At 45.1% G+C, this 26089-nt stretch overlaps 1 protein-coding gene and 1 long non-coding RNA gene across 3 annotated transcripts in view; one reads left to right on the forward strand and one right to left on the reverse strand.

Moving 5' to 3' along the window:
• LOC135400193 (protein cordon-bleu-like) overlaps positions 1–26089 on the forward strand; it is a 205289-nt gene that overhangs the window by 35484 nt on the left and 143716 nt on the right. The gene's annotated exons all lie outside the window — the stretch shown is intronic.
• LOC135399507 (uncharacterized) lies at positions 7731–9263 on the reverse strand. Its single transcript, XR_010424313.1, has 3 exons — positions 8767–9263; positions 8202–8292; positions 7731–7798 (listed from the first exon to the last, which is right to left on the reverse strand). It is a non-coding gene; the product is annotated as an uncharacterized LOC135399507 (long non-coding RNA).

A 26089-nucleotide genomic window follows, 5' to 3' on the forward strand; every position in this document is an offset into this window, starting at 1 on the left:
GCCGCGTACCTACTATGTATACGGAGCCTAAAATACGCGTGTATAGAGTGTCTATTTTGTGAAAGTAGAACGTAGAAGAGTATTTACGTTTCTGCTCCTCTTGCGTTTGCTGTCGTAGAACATTTAGCGCTACTTTAGAGCCTTGATTATAATTTCGGAGACCAAGGTTACGCATCCGCCATGTTTCTTGTCCACGCCGCTGCTCTCCCGTCCCGGCATTCTCGCTCGCGGAGCGCCCTGATTGGTCCAGACTCGCGTCTTTCCCGGCAAAAGTAGAAGCAATCTCTACTCTCGCACTGCGGCTTTCGACACCTTCGCGGCTTCCGATGGGTTCGCTGATTGGTGTGTGAACGTGACAAGTTCAGCGGCATCTCCGTCGTTCACGACTTTCGCGACGTTCACTGGCGTAGTGGGAACGTACTTACTTATCGTAATTACTGACACTCGGCGTTGAGGCATAACGTTGTCCAACATACGGGAGGCGGATGAAAAATTCTCGGCCTGTCAGGGAAGGACGCGGCCTCGAGGCAAAAATGTTTATAGCAACTGGACACATTCACCTCGAAGTTCAACGCACTTGGCACCTCGTTCGTGAGGCTTTTAACCCTTGAAAGCAGAAATTCCGCGTCTCATCTCCGATATAGGAGCTTGTTTACGGGAGACTGCGGTCGTGATCATGAGCCACCCAGGACGCGATGACATCGCAAGAACATTCACACTCCGGCTCCATAACACGTCCCGCACAGCGTCTGTACCTGTTAGAAGCTCACAATGACGAAATGCACCGCCAGGGTGCATGTTGCAAATAGAGGAGGACGCCGATACTCTTCGGCTGCTCCTATCATCTCCGCATCCTCGGAAAATTCCTTTCCATCCATATATTTTCGAGTCCGGAAACAGAAATAATCCGATGGGGCAAGATCAGGCGAGTACGGCGGATGTTCGATCCATTCAAATCGCAAGTCCTTCTGAACCCGCATTGTCTTGCCTGCTTTGTGAGCCGGTTCATTGACCTGCAAAAGCACAACGCCTTAAGTAACTTTCCGTGTCGTTTTTTTTTTCTTCTTTTTTAAAGCCTCCTTTAAACCGGAAGAGAAAGCTGGTAGCACGCCGTATTAACTGTTTCCCCCTTGTGGAGATAGTCAATCATCAGAACAGATTCCTTGTCCCAAAAACACGGTGGCCATGAACTTTCCCGCTGATCGTTGAGTCGTGAATTTCTTCGGCCTCGGAAAACTCGACTGCCGCCAATTCACGGACTCTTGCTCTGTCTCAAGATCATGGTGATGCACCATGTTTTATCAACTGTGACAAGCCGCACAATAAAAGTATGCGACCAACTCGGAGGCATCCATTGGGCGCTCGTTCTCATCGGAATTTCAACATCCGGGCACCCACTCGGCTGACAGCTTCCGCATAGCCAACTCTTCATGAATTACAAACATTATAGAGGAAACTTGACATCCAGTTATTACGCCAGACGGGTAGTTGTACAAGCTGTGCTTTCCTTCATAGAATGCCTACCGCTCGACAAGTACATACCGACGTATATTTTCAGGAAGATGGCGCTCCGCTTCATTCTGGACACAGGGTGACCAGTCATTTTCCCCGGAAATCGATGGTACGTTTTGGCCTTCTGGAATGGCCTCCTCTGTCTCCCGACCTTTATACGTCATTGGACCTTTATTTCTGTGCCGAACCAAGGAACCTGTGAACCAGGCTGAACCGGAATCACCCGACGGTCTACTGCGCAGACCTGAGAACGCTTGTAAGTCAATCGTAAGAACCGAAATCATCAGTGCGACGAGAGACGTCCTGCAAAGATGTCAGCTATGCATTGGGGTCGACGAAACCATTTCGAGCATCTAAGGTAAAATGTGTGCGTGATAGTTCATGGTTAAAAGGGCTATCACGTCCGGAAACATGCGTATGAAAGCGGTGCGGAAACAGCTTACATATTAAATAAATGAGACTTTTTTCGCACCCCCTTTGCAGCTAAGGAAGCCTAAGCGATAATAACAAGCACGTGAATGGGGGCGCGGAGCAGCTGATTGTCTCCGTGCTCGTCCCTTTCGTGTTGGCACTGCAATGTGCTGCGTGAAAAGTCCTCGGTAAATGCACCGACTTACGACTTACCAGTGTGGCTTTTTACGCGACCATGTTGCGTGAAACACGTTCTTACGCTCCTGACTAAACCAGAAGTGACATTCCACAAGCCGACCACGGAGTCTCCGCGACCTGCAGGCGTGCTCCTACCCTATAGCTCAGGTCGCCCGAGGCCCTCCGGCCCCTCCCTGATTGGACGTGTCTGAATGACGTTTTTTTCGATTGCCAGAGAGGGAATTCCGGTATGCTTTCAACATTCTTCTTGAGCTCTTGCTACGCATTACATCAAATTACACAGAAACTGTCCCAATAATTCGCGTCGGTTCTTTCGGAGTTATTGTCGATGATGAACGAGGTGTAAAACGGCACATTAGAAACATCACACACAAAAGAGGTGAAAGACAGATCAGAAACTGATATGTTATGCCATAAGGATCTTAATAGTTTTAGTGTGTATCGTTAGCTATCGCATTTGCGTACGTAAGGTATAGGCTGCTAGGGTTCCGCGTTTTCGATTTTAATCGAAAAATCGAAAAACATAGGGCGGTGAAATTTTCCCTCATTCGGTTTTAACCGAAAAACATCGAATACAGAGGAACATTCCAGGAGCCATGACAGCTTAAATTGCTGCTAAATTAATTAAAATTAAAAATTAATTAAATTGCTGCTCATCTCAAGATTCCAACATGCAAAGCAGGCTTTCCTTTATTACTCTTCTTTTGTTGGTATTTGCTAGGGTTGGGGTGACCTGCGGCCACATTGAGTGTTCCAGGGTCATTCCCTTTGTCCCGGATCGGATGCGCTGTTCGCAATCTCATTATTCTGCCATCGTAGGTGCGCCACCGTAGAGTTGTAAGTAACGCGTTACTAGTACTCAATTACTTTTTTCAGTAATATTTAACGTAATCAATTAATGTTGTGAGCAAGTAATTTTCCAAGTAATCTGATTACAATTTTCGGTAATCAATTACTGAGTAATCGATTACTTTTTTAACGTTCTTTCAACAATGGCAACCCTTTTCAACAAACAAATCTGTAATAAACGCGTGTATGTGTTTTGTGTGTTGCTTTCAAATGTACTTGTGAATTTCACTTACCATATATGGTGGTGTTTCATTTTAGAGTTTGTAACAAGAGCTGCATAGTTGCATTCACTGCAGGCTTGTTGGCTTTGCTATGGCCCACAATTTAAAAGTAACGGGAACGAGTAACGCGTTACATTTTTAATAGGTAACGTATTACATTTTTTATGAAGTAATTTGTAACGGTAAATAATAACTTTTCGCGCAGTAGTAACAGTAATTGTAATCAATTACTTTTTCCGAGTAACGTGTACAACTCTGCCCACCGCGCTTGTGAACCTTTTAGGGCCGTGACGTCAAGTAGAATCTCGGTCACCGGCCTTTAGTTGTTTAGTGGAGAGGTTGCGACAGTACATACACCTCCACTTTCCACGTACGGCGGCCCTGTCTTCCCGCGGCACCCGAGATGGGACGAAAAAGGAAGAGGGCCTCGGACTACGTTTGCGGAAATCAAGATTTTGAAGTATCAGGCAAGGAAAGTGTTGTCGTATGCAAGTATTGTCGCGTGACAGTTAATGTGGGCTGTGGAACAGGTGCGGCGCGCATATCGGAGCACGTACAATCGCGGCGCCGCGTGAATCTGAAGAATCCTCGTTACGAACAAGGTAAGCAAACGCCTTCCGGTCATTTCTTGCGGCACTTGTAAACTAGGAAAAACATCGAAAAACTCCGATTTTGCGAAAATCAATAAACATCGAAAAACATACGCCGAATCCGCCCAAAAATAAACATTGAAAACGCGGAACCCCAGGTACAGCGCAGTGGTTCTGCGCAATACGCGCAGATCTTGTTATTGTTTGCGCATGCGCAGAACTACCAACGGTGTCCTTTACGTATGCAAAGGCTATAGCGTATGCAGTAAAATTTACTTTTATCAGTGACAGCCATTAGCGTTACGCAGAGAGAGAAACTCAGATGCTGTGTGATGCCTGATCGCAAAATGAGGGCGCCTTTTCAGGCGACAATTTTCCCACTTCTTTTGTCTTTATCTTTGTTCCTTACCAGAGCAATAGGGAAGGTCTTGTTAATAGTTTCGGGTATTTCCTACACGGGGAGCCAAAGTTTTGCACGAAAACATTACCTTGACTTGGCAAACTTTCGAGTTGAATACAGAAACTCCAAGTTCTTCAAAGTAATTTTTTTTATTAATGAATTGGTTTCGGATTGCATATTACTTGCGCGGTGCAGCGTATGCAAGCGGTCCTTCGTTCAGCCGTTCGCTGCCAATTACGTGTCCACCCGCCTGGTTCACACGTAGGCACCGGCACCCAGCGGTCACGCTTTTTTATTATTCTTTTCGGCAAACAACGCAGCAATCTCTGTCTTTGCACGTTTTTCCCTTTCCTTTTGTTCCCTTCGTGACTGCTCTTGTTACCTGCGAGTTTGTACAGTTCCACGAGCGGGGTTACAAAGACTGGAAGTTCTTGACATATGGCAGGTCGTGGAAAAAGCGTGACAGCGGATAGAGTCGAACCAGGCACCTCTCGATTGTCGTGTGACTGCGCTTGTGCGCGAGTGCACTACGCTACACTGGCACCTACCCTTCCACGACTTACCGAGGGGCCTCATTCAACTAACCGTGTATTCACACGAGCGACATCCTCACGGAAGATTCTAGTGAAAGAAAAAGAGAAAAAAAAACACTGCTCACAGAGCCGAAGCTCCTCCCCGTGCTATGTTGCGCATTCACACGGTGCGGAACATCGGGAGTGGCGTACTGCGCATTTAGCAGACGACACTTAGCAGACGACACCGTCAGCGTGTTTTCCTGTCGTCTGCTACGGGATATGTTGTGGCTGCGTAGAAGGATATTCCCCACGGTTAGCAGTGTACGTGAAGACACAACGTTGAGCGCTCGCGCTCACGCGACAGCAGAAAGCTATGACGCTTTTCGCATCTTCCGCTTCTGGGGGAATGTCGCTCGTGTGAATGCCCGGTAACGCACGCACTCTCTTCACACTCTCTTCGGTGTCAGCGCGTTTTCGTTTTCTTTCTTTCTCTTTTTTCTGGATCGCTGAAGGTCACGATCAGTGAAACAAACGTTTCGACAGCATCCCAAGTGAAATTTGAAATTTAGGAACTTGATTTCATTAATAAGCGTACGCAAATTAGCCATTGACGGCTCAGTTCTTCGGGCGGAGGGGGGGATACGTTTAATGCTGATAGAAGAGAAACAAAGGAAGGGAATGGATAGATATGATGTAGGCTCGCTATTCCCAGAAGCAAACGCAAACAAACATAAAGTATGATGCAGAAACAGCGACAGAGAAAATTAAGCAACATACAGAAAAAGGACAGCTCGGTTCGCCCGGTTCTTCGGTTTGGACTGATTTGCGTAGTAAAATTGAGCGATTGATATTTCAACCTACGTGCTCGTATCGAAATTGGCTTGCAGCGAGCATTATCTCCCATTCTCCTATCTCAATTTTGCCCGGAAGCCTCTCATTATAGTTAATTAGGGAATCTTAGGTAATTACTAATCTAGAAGTTACACACTCTCTTCGAGAGGATGTCAGCTTGGCCGTATAACTCAAGTGCATATTATGCTGCTCGCATAGATTATTTAAAAATCTGGTGCAACTGAAAAAGACACCCTGTATACAGGGTGTTTTTTATCACCCAAAGTTATAAAAAATTCAAACTGGCGACGTACTCGCCGGGGGATTGTGGGACTTTCGGCAATTACCTTCTGAAACTTTTGCCGCCATTTAGGAAGGCTTTGAACAATTTTTAATTTGGGATTTTTTTTAAATTGATCTTTGAAAATTGGCAAGCGAGCCTCACTTTTTTTAACAGAAATGTAAGCCCTCCACGGATAACCACAGACCCAACAAAAACTATGCACAGTATTTACGCACCGTATCATCCCTTTCTCATCCCTTCCGCAAGAGCAATGGGGCAGTGTACCGCCATAGCGGCGGTGAATGACCTTATCGGTGGTGAATGAATGACATTATCATCACATTTATCTCTCTCTCTCTCCCTCTCTTTCAGTGTGTGTCTGTGTGCCTGCTTTTTGTCTTCTGCAGCATTTCGTAGTGACTGAACGAATACCTGTCCTTATTTGTGCACCTGAGCATTTGAACGTTGCGTGAGTAAATTCCGTAAAATATCGTAAAGTACCAACTAATGAACTACTCTTTATTTTAGTAACGTCATTTTCTCTTTGATTTATGCGGCACATTGTTCGCAAACATAACCGCGATAACAACGAAAGATGAAAGTCACTGAAAAGGTACGCCAGCTGTAGGACTCGAAGCCACATTTTCTGGATTACCGATCCAGGGCTCTACCAGGTCAGCTAAGCTAACACACCCTTTGTCTTTTCCTTTCTTCTCTTCCCCTTTTCTTTCCTTCTCTTCCCCTTTTCTTTTCTTCTTTTCCTTTTCTTTTCCTCTTCCCCTTTTCTTTTCTTTCCCCGTTTCTCCTTTATTCTTCTCCTTTTCTTTTCTTCTTGTTCTTTTCCTTTTCTTTTGTTCCCCCATTTTCCTTTTTTTTTGGAATAGCAAGCCGACCTCCGTCTGGCTGATCTTTCCTTTCTTCTTAATAAACATATCCCCCCCCCCCTCCGCAGCGACTTCCAAGGCTTTGTATATATTTGTCCTTTCTATGTTGTTCCAGCCTCAGAGCATCAGTTCACTCGCGATAACGATATCGCCGCCTCAACGATCACTGTGAGTGGTGGTTGTGGCGTGCTATTCCGAGCGGACTGCCTGTCGGTGTGGCGACATGTTGCCCGGGGGGATCCTGCGTCCAGGGCCGACTTCACAGGGAACTGTGCCGATATTTGTCTCGAAGCGTCTAAGGAAAATCCACGAAAAATACACAGCCGGCGCCCGGATTCACCCCCCACTCACTGCGTGGAATGCCATCATCGTAGCCATTAAGCCACAAGAACTGGTCACTGTAAACGGGAGGAAAAAAAAACGATACTAGTCATCCGTATACACCGTAATTTCACGCGTATAAGCCGCACCGCAGATAAGCCGCAGGAGGCGTTTTTATGATCATTTTGAAATTTTTCTGGCAGATAAGCCGCGGGTAATACGAGGATTGTATCTCATTACGGCCGAAGTCTCATTACGGCCGATGTCTCAATACGGCCGAAAGTCTCAATACGGCCGATAATCCTTTAATCCCCAAGTGTCTCATTACGGCCAAAGTCTCAATACGGCCGAAGGCAGTCTCATTACGGCCGAAGATGTCTCATAACGGCCAAATGTCAAAATGTGCATTGTAACCTGCATTTATATGCAATGTCGCAGCCAGGTATGGATATATATTCAGCAGGGTATAAGCCATGCACTGTGCCCTTAGGGCCCTTATCATATTTATATACACATATTGCGAGACAAACGGTATGTTATCATACCACAGCACAATGCCACATATTGTGTAATGTGTACTCCCACAAGGTAGTGTAGGCTGTGAAGCAGGCTACTATGTGGAGTTAGCTACTTGTAGAGAGCTAGATGAATATTGGCTTTGTTGTGACGCTTTTGGAGCCATCCTACAGTCATTGGCCATGACAGAGCACCTATCTCAGTCGATGTCAGTTTATTTCCATTCGCCTTACAATGATACAATTCTTGCTTCTGGAATGAGTAAACCTGCAAGAAGCGATGAGCAACCATGAATAGGCTAGAATATTAAAAACAACAACAACAAGCATTTGTCTCTACATGGCTCGTTTTAATGTGCACAAGCTGCACACGTGTTGATACGTGTCTGCTATTTCATACAAGGTTAACATAAATATTCATTTAGACAAAAGAATGACAAGCCTTAAAAATGTGACTTCCAGGTAAACACGGAGCATGACCATGATATGAATATAGGTTCAGTAGTTCATTCCCTTAATGGAAACATGTGAATATCAAATAGTAATACATTACAATTCATGAAATGATGCATGCATAGCTTTTATAAAAGTAGTGCACGAATTAACATTCGTGCACTACTACAAAATTTCTCACTTCACAACAGAACCTTATGATTATCTTAACAGCTCACCTCTTCGCCAGGACTCCCTGGGCAGCAACATCCTATTAGCCATGTTGTTGTTTTTCTTTTTCGGAATCCTTCGTGCAGCCACATACCATGCCTGGAATGGAAAACCAGCTATAAATAACAATGTATTTGAATGACTTCCTCTTGAAGTATTTATTCTAATCAGATATGCTTTGTGCCTACTATGGTGCGCGAAGGCACATAAGTACAACATTTGCAGACGTTCGACGTAAGCAGTTCTTGGAGATCAATTCAAGTACGCCGACTTGCGCTTTTATTTTTGAAGAAATACGACGACAAATTTTAACAAATGAAATATGGCTCACAATGATACGAGTAAATGCTGCTGTACGGTGATGCATTATCGGTATCTTATCGTCTTCGAATAAATTTGTTGTTCCTAAACGCGCAACCAACTAGAAACGGCGCAAACCTACGAACGGATACCGAGTTACATCTATTACAGGCACTTCAGCTGTTTTGATTAATTTAAATTACTCTTATGAGAATCCAACTATGTGTGGACAGCACACTACTAAGACAGGCAACCTACGAAAGCATTACTCACCAGAATTCCTGCTTGACTTGGTCAACACTGCGCGATATACGTTGGGGCTGTGGCGATTCATTCAACTCGATTTTTACCGGAACAACAGGCGCTGCTCGAAAGACAACGACGGAAAATAGAGAGCCGCTATAAAGTCCGCTAATTTGCACATTACAGCACTACAAAGCGATATATGAACACATCGTAAACAGCAACCACTCGCTCACACACACAAGAAACGAGGTACCCAACGTTGCTAGACACCATCCGAACTCCGAAGTGAGAGTAGCAAAACAACAAGATATCAAAACACGAAAGGAAGAGTATTGATCCCCCCTCCTTCTATAGCATGCAAAACGTGATTTGCGCTGAGATGAACATATATGTTCATGACGCGAGTAATTTTCACTTTTCACTGATCCAAAGGAGGTCACGTGGGATTGCTCGACGCTTGCGAAATCAACAATGAAAATGGCGAAACGAAACTTGTGAATCGTGCATTTGCTCTTCATGGTAGCTGCCAAAAAGTCGAATCAAACTTATGGGACACTGGATTACAGGTATGTTGGCATCTTTTTCATTCCTGCATATCATTACACTATACGTGAATACATGGTGTCATGTCATGGGTGTCATGTCTCACGATGCTGGGGAAGTAGTTGCATGGGGAAGTGTGCATGGTTCTAGACTTTTAATTCTTGATCGCGTAATCGAAATATCGGCACCTCTCGCATTGTGGCTTGCATGTGACCAACCAAGTGCTGTTCCCTTACTAGCGCTTCCTACAAACGACAAAACGAAACATGTGGGAATGTATATTTTTGATTACTCATATGTAACAAGAAAATGTATCGTTTTCAGGTTGCTGCCACTACTCCATGTGCCCGCAATTGTCTTGCGTGTATGATTACACTAACGGCGTCGCCCACCACGGCGGAAGTGTTTTGCGTACACGCGTTTCAGCATGAAGCCTGCAGGTAACATCTGATGTTTACCCTTCGGATATTCTGAATTTACATATTGTAGCTTAGAGGAATTCCGAATGCCCAGAGTGACACACACTTTTAACATTGTGACATCAGTGCAGTGGCATAAGCTCTAATGTAGTGCCCCACAAAAATGAACAAGGGGTAGTGGTTTATCCAGAATCCCAAGCACGAGAAGGGTGTTGGAAAAAATTGTTGGAATAGTTACGTCATTACAGCTTAACATATCATTACAGACGTATCTGAAGCTGAAATCGCAAGGGCACCCCCTGTAGGGGGTGCACAGGCAAAAAAGTTAGGGGGGTCTGGATAAAGCACTGACGAGGGGGACTCCTCCACCCCATGTCAAGCCTCATAAAACACCTCCTGAAATAGTTTCCTGGCTATGCAGCTGCATTATTATGACGTAATTGTCATTGTTGTCCATAATTCTTCAATATGTTTTGAATATATGAAAAAAAAAAAGTCTGCTTGACAGCATATGTCTTATAGTCATCATCAAACAAGAGCATATGTCATTTTGTTCAGTGGCTTATGTACTTTTTTGTAAATTTCAGGTGGACGTAAATTGTAGAAGGCAGCTAGTGGGGGAGAAGATCATGGTCATAGGTCATGTGACTCCTGGAGCTCCCATTGGGTTTCCTTGTGGAGTACTTTTCAGAACACACACACATACAGTTTGCTCACAGAACCAACGAGTAGGATGTTGCTTGAATACTGAGAGAAAATGGCGTAACACATACAAATATCGTGTGACACATATGACAATAAAAACATTTTTCACGAGGGATGCATGAAACACTGTCGCAATATTGTGTGCATGAACCATTGTGTGTGACACAAGCCGTGGGGGCACACCGCCTCGGACACATTTTGGGAAGCATAAAACACAGTATATACAGAGCTACTATGGTGGATGCTTCTTTTTTCTTTTTGGCCGTTATGAGACATCTTCGGCCGTAATGAGACTACCTTCGGCCGTATTGAGACTTTGGCCGTAACGAGACACTTGGGGATTAAAGGATTTTCGGCCGTAATGAGACTTTCGGCCGTAATGAGACTTCGGCCGTAATGAGACTCGGGCCGTAATGAGATGTTACCAATACGAGATGAGTTATTTGTGCGCCGAAGGAGACCATAGAGAAGGCCATAAACCCTGTGGTCAATGTTCCGGGGTCGGCGTGCTGTACAACAAAGGAGGTCAGCTCTATAGAGGTCTACCAAGATAGGATTGTGCCCTTGTTGGGCGTTTTTCGTGGATTGATGGGTCAGTGGTCTCCAGAAGACGTGAATCATGTTAACACTTTCGTTAAAGCTGCTTGGGGGAATGCACCAGGAAGATCAATCTACCCGAATGTGGACCCGTGTCTGTTCCGCACTGTTCGTGCATCAGCAGGGCAGTGCTGTTCCAGAGACACTGTCGACCCTTTTGTTAAAACCGGCGTATGGGGAAAATACCAGGAAACAAGCGTCATCAGATAAGCCGCAGAACGCCCGTGAAAAAAAAAATCGCGCATAAGCCGCGGCTAATACGCGTGAAATTAGGTAATCAGATCGTACCCAGAATGGAATAAGCGCTACTATAGCTCAGGTTATCGTGCCTCCTATAGTCTTGTGGAAGACCATCGACCTCTTCGTTGCTTTTTCAATCCCTGGCACTAACCGACCAAGTCAAAGTTCTGTCTCTCTCAAAGTGCTCGCAAAACGAGGACGCGTCTGACACTTTCCTAGACACGTTTTGGGGGGATGACCGTTTAGACCTGAAAGAACATATAACACGAGAACCACTCTGAGTGGACCATAGATTAAAAGGAGCCACACGGATGCTAATAAGCGAATCTTACTAGCATTAGCCAGGACCGTCTTCATTCCCATCGACTGAGTGGGCTGAAGCGACTGCATGAACACCAGGGGCTAAAATGAACGCTATCAAACGAAGGACTTAGCATGCTGGCGGTGTATCCATGATCTAAGAAGAATACTCACTGAGAGCTTCACAAAGTTGAACCTGTTCTGGTACAGCTAACGTTGGTAACCCCGCATCCCTCCGAGCACTCTTAAAAATGAACTTCACCGCATAGCACGCTCCTAGCCAACCATAATCTCGAATGATATCGTTATCTGCCCTGATTTGTTGAAAACGGTAGGCGTACGCCTTTTTTGTGACAATTATGAACAGCATAAGTGTCACAAAAAAGGCGTACGCCTCCCGTTTTCAACAAATCAGGGCAGATAACGATATCATTCGAGATTATGGTTGGCTAGGAGCGTGCTATGCGGTGAAGTTCATTTTTAAGAGTGAGGTATCAGAGACGCCGCCTGGTCTCAACTCGCCATACCATCGTTCTGCGGGTCAATTTCAATCTCTTTGTTGGAATGGCAGCGACGAGTAATGATGTTGAGCAGAAATCACGTGATTCTCTCTTCTGCGCCCGACGAAAACATTGCGCCTTCCGTGCACATATCTCCCCCGGGGCGCGCGACGGCGAAGCAAAATGCATTAGACAGGGAGCAAGAAGAGGATGGTGCGTGAGAGTCGACGGCTTTTTTTTTTTTTTTCTTAGAGTTTATACGTGTGAAAATTGTGTTCTCCCGTACTTCCGGGCCATGTAACGTACACGCTTAAAAAATAGAAGCACCACAGAATAAGGCCTTATGTTCTTCCAGAGGAATATAAGTGGATGGATGGGTGATATGTGAAGAAAAATATGAAGGCGGTGGTTACACAATTGTGGGTTCGCATACTCCAAGAATATCAGTTTATTTAGCCTTCAGGTGGCTTCAACCTGAAGATAAATATCGTCCTTCCCGCTATACGATGGGAATTTACAGAATAGAATATGATGACGTCGTGTAAACTTTCATCCCGTGCCGTCGGTGACAGCAAGCAGGAACTCAATACGGCCCCGGCAAAATATCAAGTGCATTTCTGACCAATGTGATTACGTAGAAGTGTTCATGGTCTTCTCATTCACATCTACAGAGAGGCCTTCTTTTTTAGACGTTTCTTCAGTAACGTCACTACGGGTGTGAGAGGGGTGTGGTTTCCATCAAGTAACGCGTCGGAAGGGGGTGACGAGCCGCGCTAACACCGCCTCCTCCTCTCTTTTTCTGCAGTTTTATGCTACTTGAGGGCTGTTCTCCGCTATAGCTTACGTACACTCTTAAAAATGAGCTTCACCGCATAGCACGCTCCTAGCCAACCATCATCTCGAGTGATATCGTTATCTGCCCTGATTTGTTGAAAACGGGAGGCGTACGCCTTTTTTGTGACACTTATGCTGCTCATAATTGTCACAGAAAAGGCGTACGCCTCCCGTTTTCAACAAATCAGGGCAGGTAACGAGATCACTCGAGATGATGGTTGGCTAGGAGCGTGCTATGCGGTGAAGCTCATTTTTAAGAGTGTAGTTCACATGAGTCAGCAGCTAACGTCGTTGTAATGTGTCGTGGACGACAAGGTTGATTCGGTTTCGGATCGCAAATGATATATTTCCGGGAAGGGAAGTTTGTCATTTTGTTGTTAAAAAAGCCGACATTTATAATCTCGAAATCTCGGGATTTGGCCTTGCGAAATCCCGGGATCCCGGGCTCTGAACCCTACCTGTGATGCAGTCACAACAATATGCATATTACAAGTACTGCAAACTGATACACGGAATGATCACGCCAGAAACTGCCGTGCATATTAATTCCAAACTTTTATGCATCATAGTTATACTTAGCCTGTCATGAAAACGAAAACAGTCATAAAAAGATTGTAGCCAATCTTAAGATGGCATTTCCGAAACAGAAGTTTTGAAAATACGCAAACTTGAGAGGCAACGTATATTTAATCGAAGTGCATTCCAGTTTTTTTCCTGAGAAATATCTAAAGGAAAAGATCCCATACTTTGTTCGATGGTGAGGTAATTGAACATAAAGTCATGCAGATCTAAGTCATACGTCTTTCCACAGCAATTAATTGTAATTCGCGGAGATGTCACCATGTTGCGTATACAAGCTTCAACATCAATATATAACACTTGTACACTAGTAATGCGTATATATCCTTAATTGACAGGAGAGAAAAGACGAATCTTATAGGTTTCAATGGCAGTACTCCCAACATGATTCGGAATGCCCGCTTTTTTGCAAAATAAACGTAGGTTCAAGATTAGATTTATACGTAATACCATACGCTTCTAAACAGTAAGTATGGTAAGGTGGGGCAAGATGAGACAGAGATTGTCACTTTAGTATGAAGTTTTTATTTTTCGTGTTTTCAAAAACAAAACAAAAGAAACAGCCATAGGCACATTTTCAGTGTTATGGAGCTTCTCACCTGGGGCCCAAGTTATACCGGAGTCTAGGCAGACACCCAGAAACCTGACATAATCTACCTTATCTAATCTATATAGTGCCAAAAAAAGTACCAATATACCAAATCTCAAGGTTCTGGTCCGTAACGAGTTTTTGTCTGGGATGAAACACGATTTACTTAGATTAGCTTGTAATGAGTTCAGTACACGCCAAGTGGAAAGTTTTTGAAGCGCAAAATGAGCATTTTGGAACAACTGGTCCACGGAGGTGCGATCAACGATTATTGCATTGCTAAACAGTATTGGGCCTTTACGTGTGGAAATGAAGCTTATCCATCGGCTTTCCGGCGACGGGCATCACGTTCTCTCCTTGCGTTTTATACTATGCTGTGAAAGGTAAGCAATTGTAAGGAGGAAGCGACGTTCACATCTCCACTGTCCTTTCACTTGCACAATGCACTTGATCTAGAACTGCGCTATATCGTTTTGAAACAGAATGTATGTGTTTCGGGTACAATATGTTAAATATACGGTTGGCTTAACTGCGATCACACTCAAGAATCAGGATGAATTACGAAAAAGAATGCTGAAATTTAAAACTACCATTTTCGGGGTGTTATGGACTTTTAGAGAATCGTAAGCACCCTCCGTCTCCGCATCGCTGTTATCCATTCAGAGCGCTGAGAGCCTTTGCACTCGTCTGGACCTTTTAGGCTCTAGAGCCTTTGCACGAAAGTAGCACTGCGGTGTATAAATGTTACTTTGGAAGTATATGCCATGAATTTAATTTTGTGAAAGTCAATTCAATTCAAGTCAGCTGGTGTATTTAGTTATGCTGGTCAATGACTGCATCCCTTGGTTTTAAAGGTTTAAAGGTTAAAGTTTGCATCTATTACGAAGGTATAATAGGCCTCCAAGCTACACGCGAACTAGTTTAGCTGTGCGCGGCAGCGAAGTTTGCCAAACAGGGAACTGAAACCCGACTTGGCTTTCCCCCCTCAACTCGCGCAATCGGCGCCGAAATATAGCCTCTTTGTAGTGGATGTCCGCCAATATTTGTGTGCGTGACGCGAACATGAGGCTCATGTTCATTGGCTGACCGGAAGTTCTGTTGTTAGTGAGTTAGTGAAAGCGGCATCCGGAAAGCGATCTTCCAAATGGGCGTCGAAGCAGGCAATGCGGAGACTTCGAGCCTGGAACTTTTCTCTGACCTTTCGGCAATCGTGAAGGAAATTCTCTGTGCTGAACAGTTCGGGAGCCTTTTCTTCCGAAACATCGCCGATACCGCGAATGCAAGCCGAAGTCAATGCTCCACGAACATCGGGCACAGATGAAACAAACAGCTTCAGTCGCCTGTCTTCGACAGGCTGGTAGGTGATGAGCTTTACAGCGCATATTATCATCGAACTTGTAAATGTTCTCTGTAAATTTCGTGTTCTCATATCTAATACGCAATTGTTGTTGCTCATGGGCTGGTGCGGCTCGTGTGTCATAATTAGAGCCCGGATATTTAGGCACGAAAAAACCTTATTTTAGGTGCCTATAAAAGGCCCTAAAAATCCTGATTTACGCACTACAAATGGCATTATACGCAGTATAAATTGGCGATTTTTTTATCTGTAGCACTGAAAGTGCAAAAGCAGAGTGAATAAATTCGTTCCATCCACATCAACAATACCGTAAATGAGAATTGTGACTGTTTCGCTAATCTTTTTGCTGCACCAAATGCAAAACTTATCCATCCTAACGGTCACAAGGCTTATAGCCATTGCCACCGATCCACGACACTTTTCAGAAGGACTTGTCGCGGCCGGCATACTGGCGCGATGGGCTTCAAGCATCGAAAGCTTTAGCGTATCGGGCAAGTTTCTTTGTTCTCGAATTTTTAAGCCCCGCCATCTAGATTTCGTTTGCGACATTTCTCCAAGGCAATAGCTAGCAAATATGGGCACTTGAACATCTTGAACATCCTTACTTTTTTGTTTTACTTCGCCGGGTTTTGGTACCTCTGCTGTAGCAATGGTCACTCTGAGACAGTGTCAAACCAGTAAGGAAACACCTTCGAATTTTAGTGATTTTTTCGACTGATTAACTGGTTTCGGTTTACAAACTTCTTGCGCGGAGCAGTGCAGTAACGCGCTCTTTCGCTCAACTATCCTGCGCTCAAATTCGTGTTCATCCGCTTGCATTGGTGGCGGGGAAGCCGCAAGATCAGGAACATCCGCGAGCGAGGGTTTGATATGGCTCGTCGTTTTCTACTAAACTCGTAAACAGGGATGAAAGATGAAAGTCACTGAAAAGGTTAGCCAGCTGTAGGGATCGAACCCACATCTTCTGGATTACCGATCAGTTTCTCTCTCGTAAACAGGATTGCGATCGTGTCATTGGATGGGCCAGAGAGTGCGACTTGATCGCCATAATGACAAGCACTTGCCAAAGGATGTCCTTCTGTCACCACGGCAGGCCAGTCAGGCAGCTGCAGTGCTTGGGAGAACCGATAGTCCTATGGGTATTTGAAAATAGAGAAAAGCCAAGCGTCTGATATCTTTAGAGGGACACTTATGCTGGACGCGGTTATTTGCATTCCAAGTTTTATAGCAAAGGATTTTAGGAAACATCTTCCCGGAAACAACACCGCAAAGCAAAGCATGTGTACAAAGGATGTGCTTGTGACAGTGGCCAGTCATGCAACTGCGAGGCTTGTGAAAGCCAGCAGAACGTAGTACAGCGACAAAATAAAAACAAAGGAACTCACAAATGGCTTCCTTCCTTCTAAAATCAAGGCACTCCCTTACGTTAGCGCCCTCTTAGCCGTGGAACTGTTTGACGCTTGACAGAGTCATATGACCTCCCTTACTTCAGGTCGTGTGTTGTGTGTTTACGATTATTTATTGGCCATTTGTTCATTGTGGATCTGTTCACTGGGGATACTTTGACCCGCTACTATTAGTGGAGCTATATGTCTTCCCCACTTAAGTAATTACACTTGTACAAAAAGTTGCCCCTTACGACGGGTGTATCTCAACTGCGTAATAACAACAACCTTAGCTCGAGATGATGGATGGGAAGTTTCATAGCCAGGGGCGAATAGATACTATGTAAACAACGAGGAATCAGCCAAGGTGGGCTACAACATGGACGGCACAAACACGTAAGCATCCAGCGCTCAGAACCGAGTAAATCAAAAACTCCAAATTGAAGATATTCAAGTTGACGGCGATGCATTTTCAACCCTCTTGTATAGATATTCAGCGAGGTTATGAGACCCATAACAGTGGAATATGACAGTTTGAGCAATTGAGCATTTTTACCCATTTTCTGATATTACTGATGTGCGAAAGCGTCCCATACAATATCTGCAGAATGATCCAGCGACCATACATAATTTATAGGCTCGCAGTTTAGTGCATGCAGTTTTCAGATAGGTGAGGATTTCGGTGTAGGTCACTTTGAAATGTAGCGCCAAGTTATTTGAACGAACTAACTGCACATAGTTTCATGGGTGCCTGCGCAGTGCCTTCAAAATCAATAAGGGTTTTCTTTGGGCAATATGAGTGCGCGCATTTCTCAACGTGAAGTCTCATTGCCCGTGACATAAATGATGTTAAAATAGATTGTCAGCCCCCTACCACGATGACAAAAACGAACAACAGACACTAATAGACTTCTCCCTGTTTGTAAACAAATAACGTCATAGTGTTCGACAGCGCCACGAATTTTGTAGAGTTGAACTACGCTCGAAGCTAGAGGTGAACAAAGTCGCTCCCGAAAGCCATGGTCTTGAGGGGGTTACGATGGTCCCTGAAAGAGACACGACTTTCGGTCCTACTTTTCTTTCAACAGGAGGCAGCGAACAAGTGTCCATTCGTAGAACTCTGCCCTCCCCTTCAGATTTGTTTTGGTTTCAGTCTGTCTACCAACGTCATGATGACGTTTCTCGGGTAGAGGTTTATAGGAACGTAGTTCTAGAAAACGTAAAGTTCATTCACATAAATGGTGGAATAACGTGAAGTTGACTGAATTAAATAAAAATACCGGGATGAAAACGTAACATGATATAAAAATAATTAGGGATGTGCCAACCGAAATCGCTAATCCTTGAATCCTGGGCACGGATTCGAGATTGGCGAATCCGAATCCCAGTGCCAAATAGGGGCACATCGAATCTTTCGAATCCACCAACCACGTTTGTTCCTTTATTTTTCAAATCGGTGCCTCCGGAGTCCGCCGAAAGCCTGCGTGACCGGCGGCCCCCGGGGCGTGCCAAAACCACAACGTAAAGGTCCGATATTACAAGTTCAAAAGTAACACGGTTTTGCTTTGATTCCTTCTTCGTTTTACGGAAGGAATTCAGACTCTATGGAGTTTATGTATTTCTTGTAGTCGATGAACGTCATGTTAAATAAATTACACTTAGGAAGAAGTGTATGTGTATGTTTTCTCCTGAAAGTGAGCTATTATTTAATTTGCTTTTCGTTAAACAAACATATCAAATTCTGCTTCAAAACACTTTTCAGTGGAAGGGTTCTTCCATGGCTTTTTAAACTCTTTTTTGAGGACAGGATTCGAAATATTCGAGATTCGTACAGCTTGGGACAAAAGTTTACGGAACACTGGGGTGTCGCTTTTTTCCCTTGGAGTGATACCCTAGCAGCAACCAAGAGTGGACACACATACTGAGAGATTGATAGCACAGCCGGTCATCCGTTTCTTATTCGACCTCTTCCCGATATATAGCACGGGACCTCTCCGATGAAGAAATACGCCTGTGCTGTGCTCCGTAAACTTTTGTCCCAAGCCGTAAGATTCGTGGATTCGGAGAACCTTCCTTGGATTCGGAAAATTCTGGATTCGTCCCATCTGTAAAAACAATCAGCTAGTTTCCTATCTGAGACCGAAGGATGAGGCGACGCAACGCCAAAATCTACGTCGTCTCCCAACATCGTATGAAAGAAATGTCATCGCCGTCTAAATGCGCCTTCGTAGAATTTCATTCATCAGCGAGCAGCTTGGAGGCTGTTTGTTATGCACGTGCTTTGCATCTATCAGTGGTGATTGCAACAATTGGGTCTCCTCAAGGCCAACGTGAAACAAGAACGTCCGTTTGTCGCGACCTCTTTCCACGGTTCAGCGCAGAACAGTGCGCATGTCAAGGAAGGACAACTAGTACACATTTCTTCCTCAAGTAAATATCGTGCATTCACCGGGCTCAGTAGATGTTCTGCCAACCGTGCAAGACCGTGCGAGTGATAACGGTAAAATGCCCCCTTTTAAAAGCGAGTGCGTGGACGCCTTCTCAAAGTGTATAGCTCTGGCAAATGGTTTCCCATTTCTCGCCACCTCAACCACCTGTACGCATGGCGGGGAAAGAGTTGGAATTAACGGGTACTGATATGGCAAGATATCTGTGCGTGTGTTAAGGGAAGTGTCTCAGGACAAGAACCGCCGATAGCAGGCAGACACGTTGGCGGCATAGTTTAACAACGTGTTGCTTGTAAACCCAGCACCAGTTATACACTCTAAGGAAAAAAAGGAGTAAAACGGGTAACAACTTACATTAAACGTTATTTAACTTGCGCAACTCAAATGGTCTACTTCAGGTTACGCTACCTGAAGTGCTTTTCGGTGTAACTTCGTATCTCACAAATACTTTTACAAGCCAGTGTTTACAATAAGCGTAAGACTCCGGGCTTGTTAGTTGTAAACTTGTAGTTCATATCTAAAAGAGGTAAAAAAACTTTTGCGACAGAAAAAGTGTAATTGAATTATAATAAAAAAACTACGCCACCTAGAATCATGTGGTCAACGGCATTTGTTCTTACTAAGTTTGTACCACCTCCTGATGAAGGTCGTGTAACGTAAGTTTAATTATGTACATTTTTGCGAACTGAAGTCGGAAATTTGCCAAGTAAAGGTCACTTTTTTACCCCACCAATGTGAAGAGCGTGTCTAATTTATTCAAATTTATGATAATTGACAGGGATATTCAGGGGCTATCTCATCAGAAAAAATAGCCGACATCATGGTCTACGGAGCTAGCGTGCGAGAAATTTTTTTAGCGCGATCCTTGTTCGTCCGACGGAAGGAGGTTGGAAACCCAGTTCTTCTTTTCCTTTCCTTACCTTTTCTTTACTTCCCTTTCCTCCATTTCTTCCCATGTTCTCTTTTTTTCTTCCGCTTTTCTTTTCTTCGTTTCCCTTTCTTTTCGTCCCCTTTTCATTCCTTGTTTCCTTTTCCTTTTTTTGTTCGGAATAGCAAGCTCGCCTATGTCTGGCTTACCCCTTTTCGTTTTCTTTTTCTTAAGAAACATATCCCCCCCCCCCCGTTCTGTATTGTTGTATTGTAGGTTGACAGCCACGCCTCTCCGTTTTACGGGATATTGCTCGCTGGGGCAATGCATAAGAAAGACATGGTACAGGCCATTTTTTCTGACTGATGTCCAGGGAGCTGTTGCTTTGAGGGTGGCCGTTTCAGAGTCCCGCCTTATATCGTCCATGGTGCTATGCCCTCTAGCATTTTGATATTTGCAGAGGACAGCAGCTTCTTGCTTTCCTCTCGTCAGCAAAAGCAGAGGACTTGGTATCTATGGCTATTTCAAATAACCTTTTGTGTGATTAATTCTTTATGATGTGTTTGCTGCACTCGTCCTTTTCGAATGTCTAGATAGTTGTCTCAATACAATATCCGCAGTAACGCAAACGGGCAATGCCGCACCTCACGCAAAACTTGCGCATCACTTATACAGGGTGTTTGCTCTAACGTGTTCAGAAATTATATTTAAAGCGAGCTATAAAAGAAAAGCAAGTGGTACTTTTCTGCTACTTGAGTGCTCCACTGGTAGCACAGGTTTCTTAGTCAAGTAACTGAAACGTAGCGCTCGTTTTTCTCTTATCACTCGCTTTAAATAAAATTTCTGAACACGTTAGAGCAAACACCCTGTATAGGTTAGCAACGTTTTTTTTTTTCAACCTGAAATACTTTTGGATATAAGCTGATATCTTACTATCATTGCTTGAAAAAAAAAAGAAAACGTAATTTCACGCGTACTAACCGCACCGCAGATAAACCCCAGGACCCGCTCTTGCGAATGTTTTGAAAATTTTCGGGCAGATAAGCCGCACTCGCAGATAAGCCGCGTGCAATACCAGGCGACTGATTTGAGCTGCAAAGGACACCATACAGAAGGCCATAAACCCTGTGGTCCATACACCGGGGTCGGCATGGTGTACAACAAAGGAGGTCAGTTCTGCTGTTCTACGATGATCGGATTGTGCCGTTGTATGTTTTTTCATGAGTCGATGGCCTTCCAGAAGACATAATCACTGTAAGAACTATCGATAAAGTTGCTTGAGGAAAGGCACCAGGACGGTCAGTCTACTCGAACGTGGACGTCCCCCTACTGTTACGCACTGTAAGTGCAGGGCGGTAGTGTTCCAGAGACACTGTCGGCCTTTTGCTTAGAACCTGGGTACGGGGATAATACCAGGGCAAAATAGTCATCAGATAAGCCGCAGGGCGCCCGTGAGAAGAAAAACAAAAATCGCGCATAAGCCGCGGCTAATACGCATGAAATTACGGTAAACGACATCATTTAGTGTCTAGCATAAAATATTTTGTAGCTGAAGCTCTTAGCGGGAAGGTTCTAGGACATCGCCGTGTCCGTGTGCCAAAATCGTCCTCGCCTCTCCGCTCCAGAGAGGAGAAAAACAGAGTGACAGGTGCGCGCGCAGGTGTGGAAAGGGCGAGCGGCGCTATAGAACGGTATCTACTTGCGGGGCAGGGGAATCAAAAGGAAGCACGTATTAGGTTGTTCTAACACATCAGAAGCGCTCCCAGAAACAAGACAAAAGCTTTCAAATACAAGACCATCAACGTGATGTCAGCCACTGCAAAGGAACCAGGTGCTTGGCGTACCCTGTTTACGGAACTGTTATCGTGAAGACGTTCGAATCTGTTAAATCTCAATTGTAATCCTTCTAAACCTCGCGATAATTAAACAAAAGACAATGTGCAGTGTGACGGCGCGTCAGGTGTGGATTCGAATATTCCCTCATGCACAGTGGAAATCAATACGGCATTACAGGAGCACTGAGGTGACCACCAACGTCCAGCAAATATTTTCGTTTTGCGGTGTAGAGTGTTCTCCAACGAATAAAATGGGTACCTGCTCAGGTGACCTACAAGAGCGAGCGCCAGGGATCTTTTCCACACACCTTTTAAAGGTTATTCTCCTCGTGAAAAAAAGCGCATCGCACAACGAGAGGACGTCGTGACGTATGATTCTCCCCTCACGTGTCCCGTGACGCTCAGCGGCATAGCTCAAGCGTGTATAAGTGCCGCGTGAGCTGGGAACAAGAAACAAAGAAACAAGGCACAGAGCCTCCAATTCGTCACGCTCAACGTCACGTGAGAATACTCATTCTCACCTAAAAATACATCAATACGTCACGTGAGATAACTCATTATTTCATGGGGTAATGGGGGTCAACTCCAGCAATGGGGTAGAGTATCGCCCCAGGCGATGAAACTCCCCATTCACCGTGTATTCACACGAGCGACATTCTCACGGAATATTCTAGTGGAAGAAAAAGCAAAAGCACTCCTTACAGAGACGAAGTTCCGCCCCGTGTTATGTGAGCATTCACACGGTGCGGAATATTGGGAGTGGCGTACTGCACATTTAGCAGACGACACTTAGCAGACGATGCAGTCATCGTGTTTTTCTGTCGTCCGCTACGGAGTATCTTGTGGCCGTGTAGCACGGCATTCCCCACGGTTAGCAGTGTAGTGAAGACACAACATTTTTAGCGCTCGCGCTCACGTGACAGCAGAAAGCTATGACGCTTTTCGCATCTTCCGCGGGGGAATGTCGCTCGTGTGAATACACGGTCATCGTCTCACAATAAAGCGTTGTTATTGTTACGTCACGCTAGAATCGTTTCGGGCGTCTGTGGCTGCTTTCTCCGAGTGTTTTTGTTTTTGTTTTGTTTTTGTAAATTTGATTGCACAGCTATAATGCAGCGCAGAGCAAAAATATTTTGCGTAGTGACTCCTGGTGGACAGCATGACAGATGAGGCACGATTTCGACCGACGTTAAATGCCACCTCATTGCTCCTTTAAAGTGGGACTCCGCAACAAAATCACCACAAAGATTATGTCATAGCAGTAACCTTTGAGATGTCAGGAACATACATACGAAATATCGCGTTCCGAAAGTGCGCAGATTTTATTCAAACGAATTATTACCAAGCGAGCGCTTCGCCTGTGTGAAGCAAGAGGTCGCTGAAAGCCACACTGCTGACGTCATCCGGCATGGAAGAATGCATGCTTCGTAGCAGACGACAATGCTGGGTGACGTCACAGTATCTTCCTCCGGGCGAACCGCTGTGCGCTTTACATATCGGTTTCAGTTTGGTATTGTCATCGTTTACGGATTAGTTACTCGCGCAAAGTGAATGCGAATGCTGTATTCGGTATCAAGGGGCGGTCCGCGTTCGGTATGATGCTCACCTAATTTTTTTTTTTAAATCCTTGCGAAGTCTCCCCTTAAGGGATCATGTTGTGGCATTTTGTATGGCACGCCGCTTTGCCCCATCGCAATCGGGATCTGATTAGATCGGCTGCTGCCGTCCCCGGGGGCGAAGCCTTATTTTCTGCTTAAAGGGACAGTCCGGGAAAACCGGAAGTTGATTTTTTCCAACTGTCACGCAAGCTTACATGCTGGGTGGAAAGTTTCAGCTCACAAAACGGCGTGGTTTTCGAGATATCGAATAAAAAATACTCCTCTGAAGACCTCCGGTTTCGTTTTTCTCCCTCGCATACTCCTTGCCCCAAGGATCCTCTATGACGTCAGCCGTCACGTGAGCATGACGTCCCCAACGGACAAAGTGGAGCGGAGGACTGCGCCGGTGCTGGGAATGCAGAGAGGTGTTTTTGTCTATGAGTGTACTGAACAGAAGGCTACGTCGTGATACCTGTGTTTACATTGACGCTACTCTGCATTTTAGTCGACATAACATCATAATGGACAAATGCTAGCACGCAACAATCAACTATCGCGCAAACAGGCATGCGCAAGTCACGTGCGGCATTGCTCTTATGCACGTCACGCGAGAGCTCGCTGCGGCCTTTACTCGGGACCAACTGTGGCATAGAAAAATGTCGATTATAAATCGTGCGATACGATTTCTTCTGAAATATTTTGCACAGTTGTTGTGAGGAGTATTAGAAATCATAAGGCTGTGTTTCCCAGACCTATGTTTTCGACCGGACTGTCACTTTAAGCAGGTCCTCCAGCTGGGTTGGGACTCCTTTTCTGTTGCTCGTTCTGGGGAGGACTGAGCGTGCGGTATACTATTATCGGAAGGTAATAAACCCTTGTATGCTTGATTGAATCTCTGCTCTGTTGCTTGTTCCTTCGCTTTTCGCTTCCACAGCTTGCGTCCTAGAGAGCCACAACAGAGCCTAGAGGCGATATTCCTACCGGCGATTTGGTTGACGAGCCTCACAGTGGGAACTTCCGTTCTCACTGTGTCCTCATTTGTCCAAAGACTTTACTATTTATGCACCGACCATTTTATAACCGTCGTGCGGCAAGCCCACGGCGATAACCGAGGTAAGACGAAGTCAAAGTAGTTTATTCGAATAGGTCACGATAACAAATACAGAAATAATGGGAGTGTAAGGGCAAGCCCTCTCACATGGCATAATGGTACATTGCACATTTATATATACATTGAACCCTCATTATTATGAACTCCGTTAATCTGACATTCACGCTTTATGACCGAATTCCTGGGGAACGGTTTTTTCCCCATGTAAACCCTTCCCGTTAATATGACATTCCGCTTATCGTACTTCGACCGAGATTTTTGGGCACAGCTGGGGTCAAAGAGACGTATTATCCCCCCGTTATTTTGACCGTGTCTGGCAACCCTTTGAGTGGCTGCTTAAAGGAGTACAAAGGGCCATCAAAAAAAAAATCAGATTAAGACATCCGATGAAAGTGTGGGTGTCATTATACCGAATAGCGCGAAAGGTTTTGATGTGTGCAATTTGTTTCCCAGAAAAAAAACTCACATAAACATAGCTCCGCGCCTTCACCCTTAACTCGCCACTCCAGCTATAACGAGGATGAGGAGGTATGATGGCACGTCACCGATGACGGCATAAGGAGACTCGTTCTGGTTTGCCGGTCAGTGGGGGTCAGCGCCTTATCGCTTTGCCGCCGTAAACCTGTTTTGCCAGTTTTCCCGGAGAATTGGGGATAGAAGGAGCGGCCGAAGCATTACCGAGCAAGGAGAAAGGCTTTATCAGAACCCCGAACAGCCGAGTAGCAGACGACAGCAGACAACATTTCTCAAGGCCAATCAGCGAGCGTTCTCCTTATAGCGTCAGCGCGAGGTTCCAGGCAGATCACAGGCTGGTACTGCTCTTCACCACCGTTGCGCACGGTCGCTTTTTGCGGCGTATTTTAAAATCAATTTCTGCGATAATTATGACTCTGTGGTGTAAATTACTTCGCATGGTGCATCTTACTGGCCTACTTAACAGTTTTATAGGAAGAAAACCGGGTGTTAAAAATGACTTCTGTGCTACTTTAAGTTTCTCAGGAACAAAGTGACACAGTTAAAGTGGGGCGCAAAGGATTAGGGTGACTCAAGGCGTTGTTGGCCTCGAGATTACTCATACCTCTTCTCGGATTGCTAAAGCAAGAAAGACTTTAAAAAGACAGTGACCGCGGGCCCAAGTGACAGTTTGGTTCAAAGCGTCGTGATGGCCGGAACGAAGCGGAGGAGGACTGACCTGACAGCCGGAATGAAGAAGCGAATCTGCGCCCGTTTTAAAGAGAACCCGTCTTCCCACCTCGAACTTGCTGAATGGGCAAAACGGGAGCTATCCCTGGACGTAGGAAGGTCAACCATCACCACTGTACTCAAGGAAGCAGACAAATGGCTGAAAGTTCCCACGGACGAGTCTAACAGCGTTCGAGCACGACCACCGAAGCATGTGCAGCTCGAGAGATCACTGCAGCTATGGTTCAACGACGTCAGAGC

The sequence above is a fragment of the Ornithodoros turicata genome, chromosome 7 (genome assembly GCF_037126465.1).
Source record: "Ornithodoros turicata isolate Travis chromosome 7, ASM3712646v1, whole genome shotgun sequence".
Classification (NCBI taxonomy): Eukaryota; Metazoa; Arthropoda; class Arachnida; order Ixodida; family Argasidae; genus Ornithodoros; species Ornithodoros turicata.